Here is a 14,177-nt window from a genome sequence, read left to right on the forward strand (position 1 = left end):
ACCTATTTGGATTTTGCTCTGCTTTTTGAAAGTGTAGGTTTGTGTCTTCAGGAAAATTTGGGACATTTTTGGCCATTGTTTCTTTAAATACTCTTCCAGTCTCACTCATTCTCTCACCTCCCCTTCTGAGACTCTGGTAATACGTATGTTAGGTTTTTTTTATAGTCTCAGAAGTCCCTGAGACTCTTCATTTTTTACCCCACTCTATTTTCTCTTTGTCGTCCAGATTGGATAAATTCTGTTGCTTTGTCCTAAAATTCACCAATTCTATCCTCTGTCTCCTTCACACTACTGCTGAGACCACCCAGAGACTTGTTGTTTTGTTTTTATTGCATTTTTATGTTCTGTAATTTCCATTTGATTCTTTATTGCAACTTCTGTCTCTTTACGGATATTTTATATTTATAAATTTGTTTCAAGCGAATCCGTAATTGCTTACTGAAGCGTTTTTGTGATGTCTGCTTTAAAATCTTTGTCAGATAATTCCAACATCTGATCCCTCTCCATGTGCATGTATATTGATTGACTTTCTTCATTCAAGTTGCGAATTTCATGGTTCTTAGTGTGACTAGTGACTTTCAGTTGTATCTTGGACACTTTGGGTGTTATATTATGACACTGGATCCTATGTAATATCCTATTTTAGCAGGCAGACCCTTTACTGAGGTGTAGCATGAGAGCCAGGCAGGTGTGTGATCAGCTTCCTGCAAGGACTTACTGACATCACCCTTGCAAAACTGGTGTGCTGACTCCCATTGTCTCGTTGCTGAAGGGTGGGCTAGAGTCCAGCTCCCTTCTGGCTCTACTGAAAACTTCCCAGTCAAGGAGGGGCACTGTCTCACACCACCTTGTTGCCTCCAATTTGGGGTATAAGCTCAGCTCCATACCAGGTCCTACTGAAACCAGGGTGGGTTATGCAGTCTGTTGACCAGTCTTCTTTTCACTACATGTCCCAACTTGTGGGTGCCTGGTGGGAGCAGATGCTCAGCTCCCCACTGAGCCCCACTGACACCAGATGGGGAAGGAGGACAGTGGAGTGCTGACTAGCCCTGCCATGGTCAGTCTCATTGCAGCCGCTGGGTCTGGGGCTTCAGTTCTCCACTGCACTTTGTCCACATCGGGGATGGGGGAAGGTGAAATTCTGACCAGCCTCAACTCACACCTTTCATTAAGTCCTCTGTCTTCTCAGGGTGGGTGGAAGCCCTCAGCTCTCTGGCTTTATGAAGGCTGGGGAATTAGAGCACTTCCTGCTTCTGCCAAGCCGGAGATGGAAGATCAGATTCCTATTTGGCCCCTGACACCATGGGTGGGGGAATCTAAGCACTGCCATCAGCTTCTGCAGAGCAGGAGTAAGGAGACTGAAAGGGCAGCTCATTGCCAAGCCCCACCAAAGCCACATGGCAGTGGGAGAGGGTGTTTTTCCTGTTGATTTTTAACGTGAATAGATCATGTATTGTCAAAAAGGTTTTCTGTTCTAGTAGGCACAATTTTCCTAGTCCTTTGACTAGGAGAAACAGGCTTTTCTTGGAATTTTTTTTTTCCTATGCCTGTTAGTGGTTCTGGGTAAGAAGCTTCTGCAGCAGCCTCTCTGGGATACTGGGAAACAATAAGGGAACCAGGGTACACACTGCCATGTCATTCCTCAAGGACCGAGATCCCTTTCTTCTTCCCACCTTTCAGGACATTCCCATATGTGTTTGTTGTATTATGGTCATGATTTTTTCAGTTTAAGAGGGAGGATCTGGGGGGAATGGGTAGTTCATTCATTATTTTTTTATTAATTTTTAAAATTTTGAGACATTTTTTAAAGTTACAATCAATAATGTAATAAGCATATGCCCATATTCTCAAATGAATCAATTATAAACATTTTTCATATTTGTCCCATATTTTTGCTCTCTACTTTTTCATTTCTTTTTACTCCTTTTAATAGAGATATGGTTTAAATAGCACTAAAGGGCATGTATTTGAATATACAGCTGGATGAAGTTTTCCATACGTAGACTCCTGAAATGGAGCAGGACCCTATGGTCCTTCCCCCACCTCGCCATGTCCTCAGCCTGCTTTTGTCTGTGGAAAAACTTTAGCCAAGGAATAAGTTTAATCAGAGAAGTGGGAAAATGCAGAAACAAAGGAAAACTGTCAAAGGAGACAAAATAATAATAGTTTAGTCATGAAGCATAGTCAAGGACATTTAGTTCCTCCTTAAGGTCTCAGGTAATATTCTGAGCCACGTCCTGTGAGCTGTCTTATGGACACTGAAACCCCCACCAGGTAGAAGAAGTTAACTACATGATGACCAGGCTGTAGCCATGACATAAGCTGCCACAATTCTGAGAACTGGCCTCAAAGAAATGGAAACAAATCAACCCTGGAACTGAAGATTAACTGTACCTAAAACAATCAAGATGACGTTGGTCAGACCACCAATGACCAATTTCAAGATGACTGTCAGAGATGACTGTGCTGTTTCTACATGTAGCCCCGTCCCTCCATCTATAAAAGCTCTTGCCCACTGATTGTCAGTGATGTGGATTCAGCCTTTGGACAGGTGTCCACCCCCGGTTGCTGGCATCCAAAATAAAGCAAACTTTCCTTTCCACCAACCTTGCCTGTTTATTGGCTTTTGAGCAGTGAGAAGCTGGACCCCACTTTCGGTTACACTCCTATGTAATTTGCCAACCAGAGTGGGATGTGGAACACTTCCTTCCCCAGGAATTTCTTTCATTCCCCTTTGACATTAATAACTACCCCTCCCCTCCGCAGAGGGAAGCACTCCTCTGACCTCCATCACCATATACTAGGTGTGCCTGCTTTTGACGTCATATTAATGGAATCGTGTCACATAGTTGTTCATTTTGTGTGGTTTTTGTGTTTCTGGCTCCTCTGTTTCAGCATAATGTTTTTGAGATTCGTCCACAGCGTTCTGTGGGTCCGTAGTTCCTTTGATTGCTTAGTAGTACCTAATATTTGAATATTTCATGCTCCAATTATTCATGCTCCTGTTAATGAAAATAATCTTCTGGAGGAGACAATTAGGAGCCTTCTATCTAAAAAGATCTCCAAAGATGTTTTGGAGTCTTTATTTCCTATTTGGTCAGTTACTAAGCTTAGCTGTATACCACATCACTTTTGTTTCAAGAATTCTTATTTATAACATGAGTGATATAAAATACTACTCATATATTCTTATTTATTAAGCCATAATTATGCATATATACTAAGATTGTCCTGTTTATTATTCCTTTCCCTCTTGTTTCCTCCTGAAATCTGTTTTGATTTATATGTTGTTTATTTTTGTGAGAACACAGATTGCTGCCCCCGTCCCATTTCTGATTTGTATTTCTAACATGTGCCCAGGTGAGGCTGACGCAGCTGGTCAGAGGACCATTCTTTGAGAACCACTGCCCTAGATACAGACTGTTACCCAGGTTATGCTAAGACCACATGTCAAAGGCCTACTTCACCAAGGAGAGAGCAGTGAAACCAGCTGGGAGAGGTATGCAGGGGACTCAGAGAGCAGGAGCTCCAGAGAAGATGGATTTCCTAGTGCCCTCCCTCTCTCATCACACCCCTCACCATCTCACTTCTTTCTTTTTTTATTTTAATTTTTATTGGAGTATAGTTGATTTACAATGTTGTGTTAGTTTTAGGTGTACAGCAAAGTAAATCAGTTATACATATACGTATATCCACTCTTTTTTTTTAGATTCTTTTCCCATTTAGGCCGTTACAGAGTATTCAGTAGAGTTCCCTGTGCTCTACAACAGGTTCTTATTAGTTATCTCTTTTATATATAGTAGAGTGTATATGTCAATCCCAATCTCCCCGTTTATCCCTCCCCCCCTTACCCCCTGGTAACCATAAGTTTGTTTTCTACAGCTGTGACTCTACTTCTGTTTTGTAGATAAGTTCACTTGTACCCTTTTTTTTAGATTGCACATATAAGCTATATCATATGATATTTGTCTTTCTCACTTCCTTCTTTGATGTGAAGAGTCAAATAAGCTTCTCCCCTTCCTTGCCTGTCCAGAGAAACCTCTGCAAATCCTCCAACCCAGAAATATAGGCATTGCAATGCAGTCAGAAAATCCTAACACCAGCATTATCAAATGCACATAGGAAGTCTCAAGAGTATACAGGTAGTGAGAAAAAAAGAAAAAAGAAAAACCACTTAAACTGGTGGAAGATATCATGTAAATACTTCTTAACTTAATGTCCTTGCCTCAAAGGAATGAGATTCAAATATAAGGAATTTTATTATTATTTCACTTATTATTATTTTTACTTTAAGACATGATTATGAATTTACTATTAAAATAAAACCCCAATTGGCTGTCCCTGTCACAGAAATCTCTCAAAATAAAATACTTTCCAACAGATAAGACATTAAACAGATTTGAATTATTAATGTTAATATTTTTAGTAAAGATGAAACCAGGAATTTTTCATAGAAAAAAATTCAGAAGCAACCAGACTAGTTATTGCATACATAAAAATACCTCGCCATAAAATACATGTCTGGAAACTAGTGCATTTTTCAGTCCTTGGGCATGAGAACAGGCCAGTCTCAGGTGGGGCTGTCTCCAGCACCACTTCTTCTCTAATGGTGGAAAAGGGAAAGAACAGAAGATAGTCATTGGAGAAATGTCTATTTAGGTCTTCCACCCATTTTTGGATTGGTTTGTTTGTTTTTTTTGATATTGAGCTTCATGAGCTGCTTATATAATTTTGGAGATTAATCCTTTGTCAGTTGCTTCATTTGCAAATATTTTCTCCCATTCTGAGCATTGTCTTTTTGTCTTGTTTATGGCTTCCTTTGTTGTGCAAAAGCTTTTAAGTTTCATTAGGTCCCATTTGTTTGTTTTGATTTCCATTACTCTAGGAGGTGGGTCAAAAAGGATCTTGCTGTGATTTATGTCATAGAGTGTTCTGCCTATGTTTTCCTCTAAGAGTTTTATAGTGTCTGGCCTTTCATTTAGGTCTTTAATCCATTTTGAGTTTATTTTTGTGTATGGTGTTAGTGAGTGTTCTAATTTCATTCTTTTACATATAGCTGTCCAGTTTTCCCAGCACCACTTATTGAAGAGGCTGTCTTTTCTCCATTGTATATTCTTGCCTCCTTTGTCAAAGATAAGGTGACTATATGTATGCGAGTTTATCTCTGGTCTTCCCATCCTGTTCCATTGATCTATATTTCTGTTTTTGTGTCAGTACCATACTGTCTTGATTACTGTAGCTTTGTAGTATAGTCTGAAGTCAGGGAGCCTGATTCCTCCAGCTCTGTTTTTCTTTCTCAAAAAGACATACACATTGTGAACAAACACATGAAAAGATGCTCAGCATCACTAATTATTAGAGAAATGCAAATCAAGACCACAATGAGGTATCACTTCACACCAGTCGGAATGGCCATCATCAAAAAAATCTACAAACAATAAGTGCTGGAGAAGGTGTGGAGAAAAGGGAACCCTCTGCACTGTTGGTGGGAATGTAAATTGATACAGCCACTATGGAGAACAGTATGGAGGTTCCTTAAAAAACTAAAAATAGAACTACCATATGACCCAGCAATCCCACTTCTGGGCATATACCCTGAGAAAACCATAATTCAAAAAGAGTCATGTACCACAATGTTCACTGCAGCACTCCTTATAATAGCCAGGACATGGAAACAACCTAAGTGTCCATCAACAGATGAATGGATAAAGAAGATGTGGCACATAGTTACAATGGAATATTACTCAGCCATAGAAAGGAACAAAATTGAGTTATTTGTAATGAGGTGGACAGACTTAGATCTGTCATACAGAGTAAAGTAAGTCAGAAAGAGAAAAACAAATACAGTATGCTAACACACATATATGGAATCTAAAAAAACGGTTTTGAAGAACCTAGGGGCAGGACAGGAATAAAGACGCAGATTTAGAGAACAGACTTGAGGGGGGGGGAAGGGGAAGCTGGGACGAAGTGAGAGAGTAGCATTGACATATATACACTACCAAATATAAAATGAATGGCTAGTGGGAAGCTGTTGCATAGCACAGGGAGATCTGCTCGATGCTTTGTGGTGACCTAGAGGGGTGGGATAGGGAGGGTGGGAGGGAGACGCAAGAGAGAGGGGATATGGGGATATATGTATACATATAGCTGATTCACTTTGTTGTGCAGCAGAAACTAACACAACATTGTAAAGCAATTAAACTCCAATAAAGATGAAAAAAAAATTTTTTTAAAAGGAAACAGTCAATTTAGGTGAATGCTTCATGAATTCTCATGTTTGAAATCAGAAGATCTTCAGCCTCATTTTCAAAAGTACTACTTTATTAAAAATTATTACTTTAGGTATTAATCAACAGAGATGCTACTGCAATCAACTTTAAAAGACAAAGACAAAATTGTACTGGTGACTTTTTCAAGGGCAAATGATAGGTATATCCAATTACAAATTTGGTGAATGGAGAGAATATTCAGTTATTCTGTGCTTCCCAGATACTTTTAAAAATTAAGTATCTTAAAGTTTTTGGTACAAATCACATGGCATTTAACAGCCACAGACATCAAAGAAGCTCTGTCCTATTATATATTTTTCGTATAATTACGGCTCCTTTAAAAGAAACAGCACTGCTCTAGAAAAGTTTTTATTTGTAATCCAAAGAAGATCAGCTTATTTTTCCACTTATTCAGTTATAGAAATTACCACCAAGTAATAGGCAATAAGAAAATGACTGTTCTTTTAAAGTCAAAGGAAGGCATCTCCAGAGTCAGAGAGTAATCAATCCACATGCAGCTCAGTACTATTTATTCCTTCGCAAAATGCCTCAGTGGCATACATTATGGTGTGTATACACGTGTGCTCTATATTTGCATTATGTGGAGGCTTAGGTACCGAATTTCAGTTATTCCACATTCACAGAGAAATGTATCCACGTATTATACTTCCATTCATACTCACTACATCAATGTTTTCTTTAAAGCTGCACAGAAAAATAAACATAACACTGCTGCAAACAGATGTCTCCACCTGAGTTTCACAGATTTATTTCTTTTTCTTCCGAATTACATCAAATATCACGTGGTCCTCAAGTGGTCCCTCTGGACCACACGTGAGAGGGTGGTCATCAGAGCCCCTTCAGTAGCATCCCTTTCCCTCTGGGAACCCGGAAGGAATAACGATGCCTGCTGCTGTGGTGTCGGACCATTTGCTTCTGTTGATTATCTGATGTTTCTGGAAATACCAGCTCATCTCCATCTATACGTATTTTAAAACAAAAAAAGCAATGTCATTCTTTAAACTGTTAAGAGGCCTCCCACCCAGTTTCTCATGTTAATTTCACAACTGTTCATTAACTGCACAAATATCACACTGCTCTGATTTTTTGAAGTTAAAAATGGATGAATATGGCAAATTTCTCAAGAATAGAAGCAGAGTATTAATGAACAGAATTTAATGTTCAGTGCAAGCAACACTTAAAAATGAATTTATTGTGACTCTTATCTATGAAATGACATCATTTCACTGGAAGGAGAGGTCAATCATGTTGGTGTCTTTCCACTTCGATTTGCCCTCACATTTCTATGCTATGTTTTTCTCCTATCAGATTTTTGTGGCTAAAGGGTATCAAAACGGTCTGTTATGCTTCAGGGGCAAGCATAAAGGGCCAGTCATTCTGTAAATGAAAACAATTACAATAATTGTAACTGAGCAAAGCATTTCTGAGGTCCACTGCTGGAGGAAGAGGTGTTGCGGTGGGGTAAGGAGACCCCACTTCTTCTCTCCTGGAGGTAAAAGTCATTCTCTACTTGCTGCCTCTTCTGATCTTGGGGAAAGATGCACCCCTCTTTAGACTTAAGACTTACTCTGTTTAAGTTCTTAATATCTAGAAGTCAACAAAATGTCACCCAGAAACACTCAAAAGTGTCTTAGACTACAAAAAGAAAATAAGAGAGCTTCTTATAGGTTAAATTGTGTCCCCGCAAAAGATGTTGTCATACTAACCCCCCCAGAGCATGTGAATGTGACCTTATTTGGAATTAAGATCTTCGCAGATCATCAAGTTAAGATGAAATCATTGGGTTGGGCCCTAATCTGATTGTGTCCTTATAAAAAGAGGAAATTTGGACACAGACATGCACAGGGGATATGCCACATGGAGATGAAAGCCGAGATCAGGGGTGATGTATCTAAAAGCCAAGGAACACACAGATTGCCAGCAAGTCACCAGAAGTTAGGAGAGAGGCCGGGAAAAGGATTTGTCTCACAGCCCTCAAAAGGAACCAACCCTGCTGACATCCTGATCTCGGACTTCTGGCCTCTAGGACTGTGAGACAATACATTTCTGTGGTTTAAGCTGTCCAACCCTGTGGCACTTTTTAGCAGCCCCAGCAAAATAATTCTCTGCTACATTAAGTATTCCATCCTATAAATAAAATAAGAAAGAAAGATAAATGAATCCCTGTTGCTTTTCTCACACTGTAAATCTGCTAGAGTCTAAAATGTAGGTGGGAGAAGTTGGAGCAGGGCGGTGGGGTGGGCCGCGTCTGCTCCCCCATGTGCACTGCAGCTTGGAGCACATCTGGACGCAGAGCCTGCTGGGAAGTGAATGAATTTTCACAGTGAGCATTCAAATGGTAGATTAGTGTTTCCAGGTGCTTATGTCCAACCATCAGTCCTGCTTAAAAATAGCTGGAGTGTGCCACAAGTAAATGCTTTTATCTCTACTGCTATGCGAGGATGAAGGAGAACCACTTTGCCGGGAGCACATCCCAGGACTGTGTGTAAGGGGCACAGGTGTCCAAATCAGACCCTCTCCACTCACTAGCTCTGTGACCTTGGGCAGTCAGTTAGAGACATGGTCTCTTAGAATTACTTCTACTAAGAAGTCATTTCTTACTTGTCTTCTTATATTTGAAATATATTAATCTAATTGTCTCCAAAAGCAAAATATTTAGGGATCCTTCACTATTCAAGGGTTGAACCTAAAATAATAAAAAAGCAAGATTACCATTTCAATGAATACTTTTTTAAAATTAAGTTATGACTATTTGCTTACATACAAAGAATTAAGAATAAGTATATTCTACTTAAACTCCCCCCTCAGAATAATGTAGTCTCAAAAAAAAAAAGACCCCCAAAACATCAATTAAAGAAAATAAATGGTGTTACAAACTCATATTGATAAAATTTCAGAAACATGAATATCATAGATTAAAGAAATCTGAACATTACTAACTTAAATAGCAATCTATTTAATTTTTATATTAACTTTTAAAACATTATTAGTAACTAAAACATTATCCTGAGAAGATTCATCTGCCTTGTGAATTCATTTTATCAAACAATAAATGTGACTGGTTCACGTTTAGAATGCTGGAAAAGTGTATTTTAATATTTTATATAGTGGGACCGTCCTTACAAAAGCTTTTCCCATTGCTTATATTGTTTAAAGTGAGGCAAAATCTCACATATAATTGTAAATACTTCCTTCATCCTTTCCTGTATAAACTCCTTTTTGGTGGCTCCTGCTACGTATACTCCACATATGCCAGAATTTAATCATTCTTAAATCTTCAGTGGTCTTTTAACAAAATAGAGGTTTCTACTTCTAAATTTTACGTAAATTTTAAATTATTTGTAGTAAAGATACAAAATTTTTATTTTATTATGAATCTGTGAGAATCTAATTGAGAATCCTAAAAACAGCTTTGGCTATATACTTTTCCTTTTTTTTTTTTTTTTTTTTTTTTGCCAGTAAAATTTTCCTTCACAGTATGCAAAATTATACTAAGTGAAAATTAGTAATAAACACAAGTAACTAAACTGAATGTGGGAAGTAACATCTATAATGTATGATATAAATATTCATATTATATTATCTATATAAATAAATAGTACATTTATTTATATCATGATAATCCTACCTTATATAGTGCAACTAAATATCACAAAATAGCTCTTGTACTAGTAAAAAAATTAACCCATGTGGGTTTTGGTGGTTATTTTCACTCTTAGCTAAGCCTTCAAATCACCAAGTACACATTAGTAAGTCCAGCAAAGGCACAATTGAGTCTCCATTTTCAGTCAGTAATTCATCAGTCACATGATCTCAATGTCAAATCACCTTCTTGAGGGGGATGGTTTGGATCCATTCCATGGAGTTCACATCAATGATATCCACTGCATTTTCACTGTACACTGAGAGATATGGGGCATTGTAACCTGGGAAAAGGAGAGGAGGTGACAGCAAGCATGGGGTTCATGATTCATTTTTTAATTGGAATTTTTATTAGGATAATTATAGATTCACATGCAGTTGTAAGAAAAACACAGAAAGATCTCTTGCATGCTCTGCTCAGTTTTCCCCAATGTAACATTTTGCAAAGCTAGCATACTGACATTGATAGAGCTGACCTATCCATCTCAGGCAGATTTCCCCACTTTTACTAGCACTCATGTGTGTGTCTGTTTGTATGTGTGAAGGTATATACAATTATATCACCTGTGTAGGTTCAGGTGTTCACAGCCACAGTCAAGATACAAAATAACTCCAAGGATCCCTCATCATGCCTTTTTATAATCTCACTCACCTCCTTTCCATCCTCCCCTCCTTCCTTAATCCCTGGGAATCAGTATAATCTGTACTCCATTTCAAAAATTTTGTCATTTCAAAAATGCTATATGAAAGGAATCAATTTCCTCTAAGATCAGGAACAAAACAAGGTTGTCCACTCTCACCACTATTATTCAACATAGTTTTGGAAGTTTTAGCCACAGCAATCAGAGAAGAAAAAGAAATAAAAGGAATCCAAATTTGAAAAGAAGACTTAAAGCTGTCCCTGTTTGCAGATGACATGATACTATACATAAAGAATCCTAAAGATGCCACCAGAAAACTACTAGAGCTAATCAATGAATTTGGTAAAGCAGCAGTTTACAAAATTAATGCACAGAAATCTCTTGCATACCTATACACTAATGATGACAAATCTGAAAGAGAAATTACGGAAACACTCCCATTTACCATTGCAACAAAAAGAATAAAATAGCTTGGAATAAACCTACCTAAGGAGACAAAAGACCTGTATGCAGAAAACTATAAGACACTGATGAAAGAAATTAAAGATGATACAAACAGATGGAGAGAATTACCATGTACTTGGATTGGAAGAATCAACAGTGTGAAAATAACGATACTACCCAAAGCAATCTACAGATTCAATGCAATCTCTACCAAACTACCAATGGCATTTTTCACAGAACTAGAACAAAAAATTTCACAATTTGTATGGAAACACAAAAGACCCCGAATAGCCAAAGCAATCTTGAGACAGAAAAACAGAGCTGGAGGAATCAGGCTCCCTGACTTCAGACCATACTACAAGGCTACAGTAATCAGGACAGTATGGTACTGGCACAAAAACAGAAATTTAGATCAATGGAACAGGATAGAAAGCCCAGAGATAAACCCACGCACGTATGGTCACCTTATTTTTGATAAAGGAGACAAGAATATACAATGGAGAAAAGATGGCCTCTTCAATAAGTGGTGCTGGGAAAACTGGACAGCTACATATAAAAGAATGAAATTAGAATACTCCCTAACACCATACACAAAAGTAAACTCAAAATGGATTAAAGACCTAAATGTAAGGCCAGACACTATAAAACTCTTAGAGGAAAACATAGGGGGAACACTCTTTGACATAAATCACAGCAAGATCCTTTTTGACCCATCTACTAGAGAGATGGAAATAAAGACAAAAAAAAACAAATGGGACCTAATGAAACTTAAAAGCTTTTGCACAGCAAAGGAAAACATAAACAAGACGAAAAGACAACACTCAGAATGAGAGAAAATATTTGCAAATGAAGCAACTGACAAAAGATTAATCTCCACAATTTACAAGCAGCTCATGCAGCTCAATATCAAAAAAACCAAACAACCGAATCCAAAAATGGGCAGAAGACCTAAATAGGCATTTCTCCAAAGAAGATATACAAATTGCGAACAAACACATGAAAGGATACTCAACATCACTAATCATCATTAGAGAAATGCAAATCAAAACTTCAGTGAGGTATCACCTCACACCGGTCAGAATGGCCATCATCAAAAAAATCTACAAACAATAAATGCTAGAGAGGGTGTGGAGAAAAGGGTGCCCTGTTGCACTGTTCGTGGAAATGTAAATTGATACAGCCACTATGGAGAACAGTATGGAGGTTCCTTAAAAAACTAAAAACAGAACTACCATATGACCCAGCAATCCCACTACTGGGCATATACCCTGAGAAAACCATAATTCAACAAGAGTCATGTACCACAATGTTCATTGCAGCTCTATTTACAATAGCCAGGACATGGAAGCAACCTAAGTGTCCATCAACAGATGAATGGATAAAGAAGATGTGGCACATATATACAATGGAATATTACTCAGCCATAAAAAGAAAAGGCATTGAGTTTTTTGTATTGAGGTGGATAGACCTAGATCTGTCATACAGAGTGAAGTAAGTCAGAAAGAGAAAAAGAAATACCGTATGCTAACACATATATATGGAATCTAAAAAAGAAAAAAAAAATGGTTCTGAAGAACCTAGGGGCAGGACAGGAATAAAGACACAGAGGTAGAGACTGGACTTGAGGACATGGGGAGGGGGAAGGATAAGCTGGGACGAAGTGAGAGAGTGGCATAGAAATATACACACTACCAAATGTAAAATAGATAGCTAGTGGGAAGCATCCACATAGCACAGGGAGATCAGCTCAGTGCTTTTTGACCTCCTAAAGGGGTGGGATAGGGAGGGTGGAAGGGAGAAGCAAGAGAGAGGAGATATGGGGATATATGTATATGTATAGCTGATTCACTTTGTTATAAAGCAGAAACTAACACACCATTGTAAAGCAATTATACTCCAATAAAGATGTTAAATAAATAAATAAATAAATGGAATCATATGGTATTCATGATTAATTATATCTGCTACGCCCAAATACATTATAAAAACACCTTCAGAGTGGAATCCAAAGAGAATCCCATAATAATATTATAATTATCAAAATCTTTTTTTTGATACACAGGGTTAACATAAATTAAAATGGCACATACATGATGCACATGGGTCCAATTATATAGTACAACACGTATGTAAAATCTGACAAAAATCTTTCTAACACCTACATCTAACAGCAGCTTTTTTAAGAAATTCCATAACATTTCAAAATCTGTGGCTCCTAAACCAGGTCAACTCCCAAAAAGAATATGGTGTAAGATTAGAAAAGTATATCTGGGGAGTGAAATTAATGAACAAAGCAGAAAGAACTTCCAGCCAGTAACATTTTTGGAACTTTCCACTTTATTAATAATAACCTCTTATGGCTCCTAAATACTCACCTCAACATGAATATGTCTCCCCATTAAAGCAACAGCAATATAATTAACAACACTTCCTACACTCATGTTGTGCCACTCTTTCCTTTTTCCTGTGGCCAACTCTTGAAAGTGTCATTTACGTTTCACATCCTCCACTTCCCAGCCCTACTGACACCCAGTCCATGGCAATCTGACTTGTGTCTTAACCCATCCATTAAAACTGCTCTCACTACAAGTCATTAACTGTCAATTATTCCTAAAACCAACAGACATGTTTCAGTCTCTGTCTTACTTGAAAGCTCAGCGATACTTGCCTCCTACAATTCTCCCTCTCAGTTTCCTTTGTGGGCTTCTTGCCCTCTGACCACCTCTCTAATATTTATGTTTCTTGGTCCTCTGGCCTATGTCCTATTCTCTCTCACTCTGTTTACTCTCGCACTGGAAGTACAAACTCAGCATGTCCAAGGAACCAGGCTGATAATGCCAGAAACTAGTCATTGATTTTAGCTTTACCACAAATGGGATGGCCAGACATTGTGTGCTCTGATGTGTTCAGTGTGACATACAAAACTAGTAAGAAATTACTCTATTTAGAAGCCGTTAATGCTCATTTTCAGTTGTAGGAAATTCAGGACATAGAGGAAGAAGTTAGAAAGCACCACGAGGAAACAGACAGATCTAGATTGTAGAACATCCTACAGGAGAGCAAATCAGTGGTGTGGAAAACCACTCAGGATTAGAAGATATTTAAGAGTTAACCACAACATGCCATGTGTGGACCATTTTTGGATTCTGATTCCAAG

Source organism: Balaenoptera physalus, assembly GCF_965194825.1.
Source record: "Balaenoptera physalus genome assembly, chromosome: 7".
NCBI classification, from domain to species: Eukaryota; Metazoa; Chordata; class Mammalia; order Artiodactyla; family Balaenopteridae; genus Balaenoptera; species Balaenoptera physalus.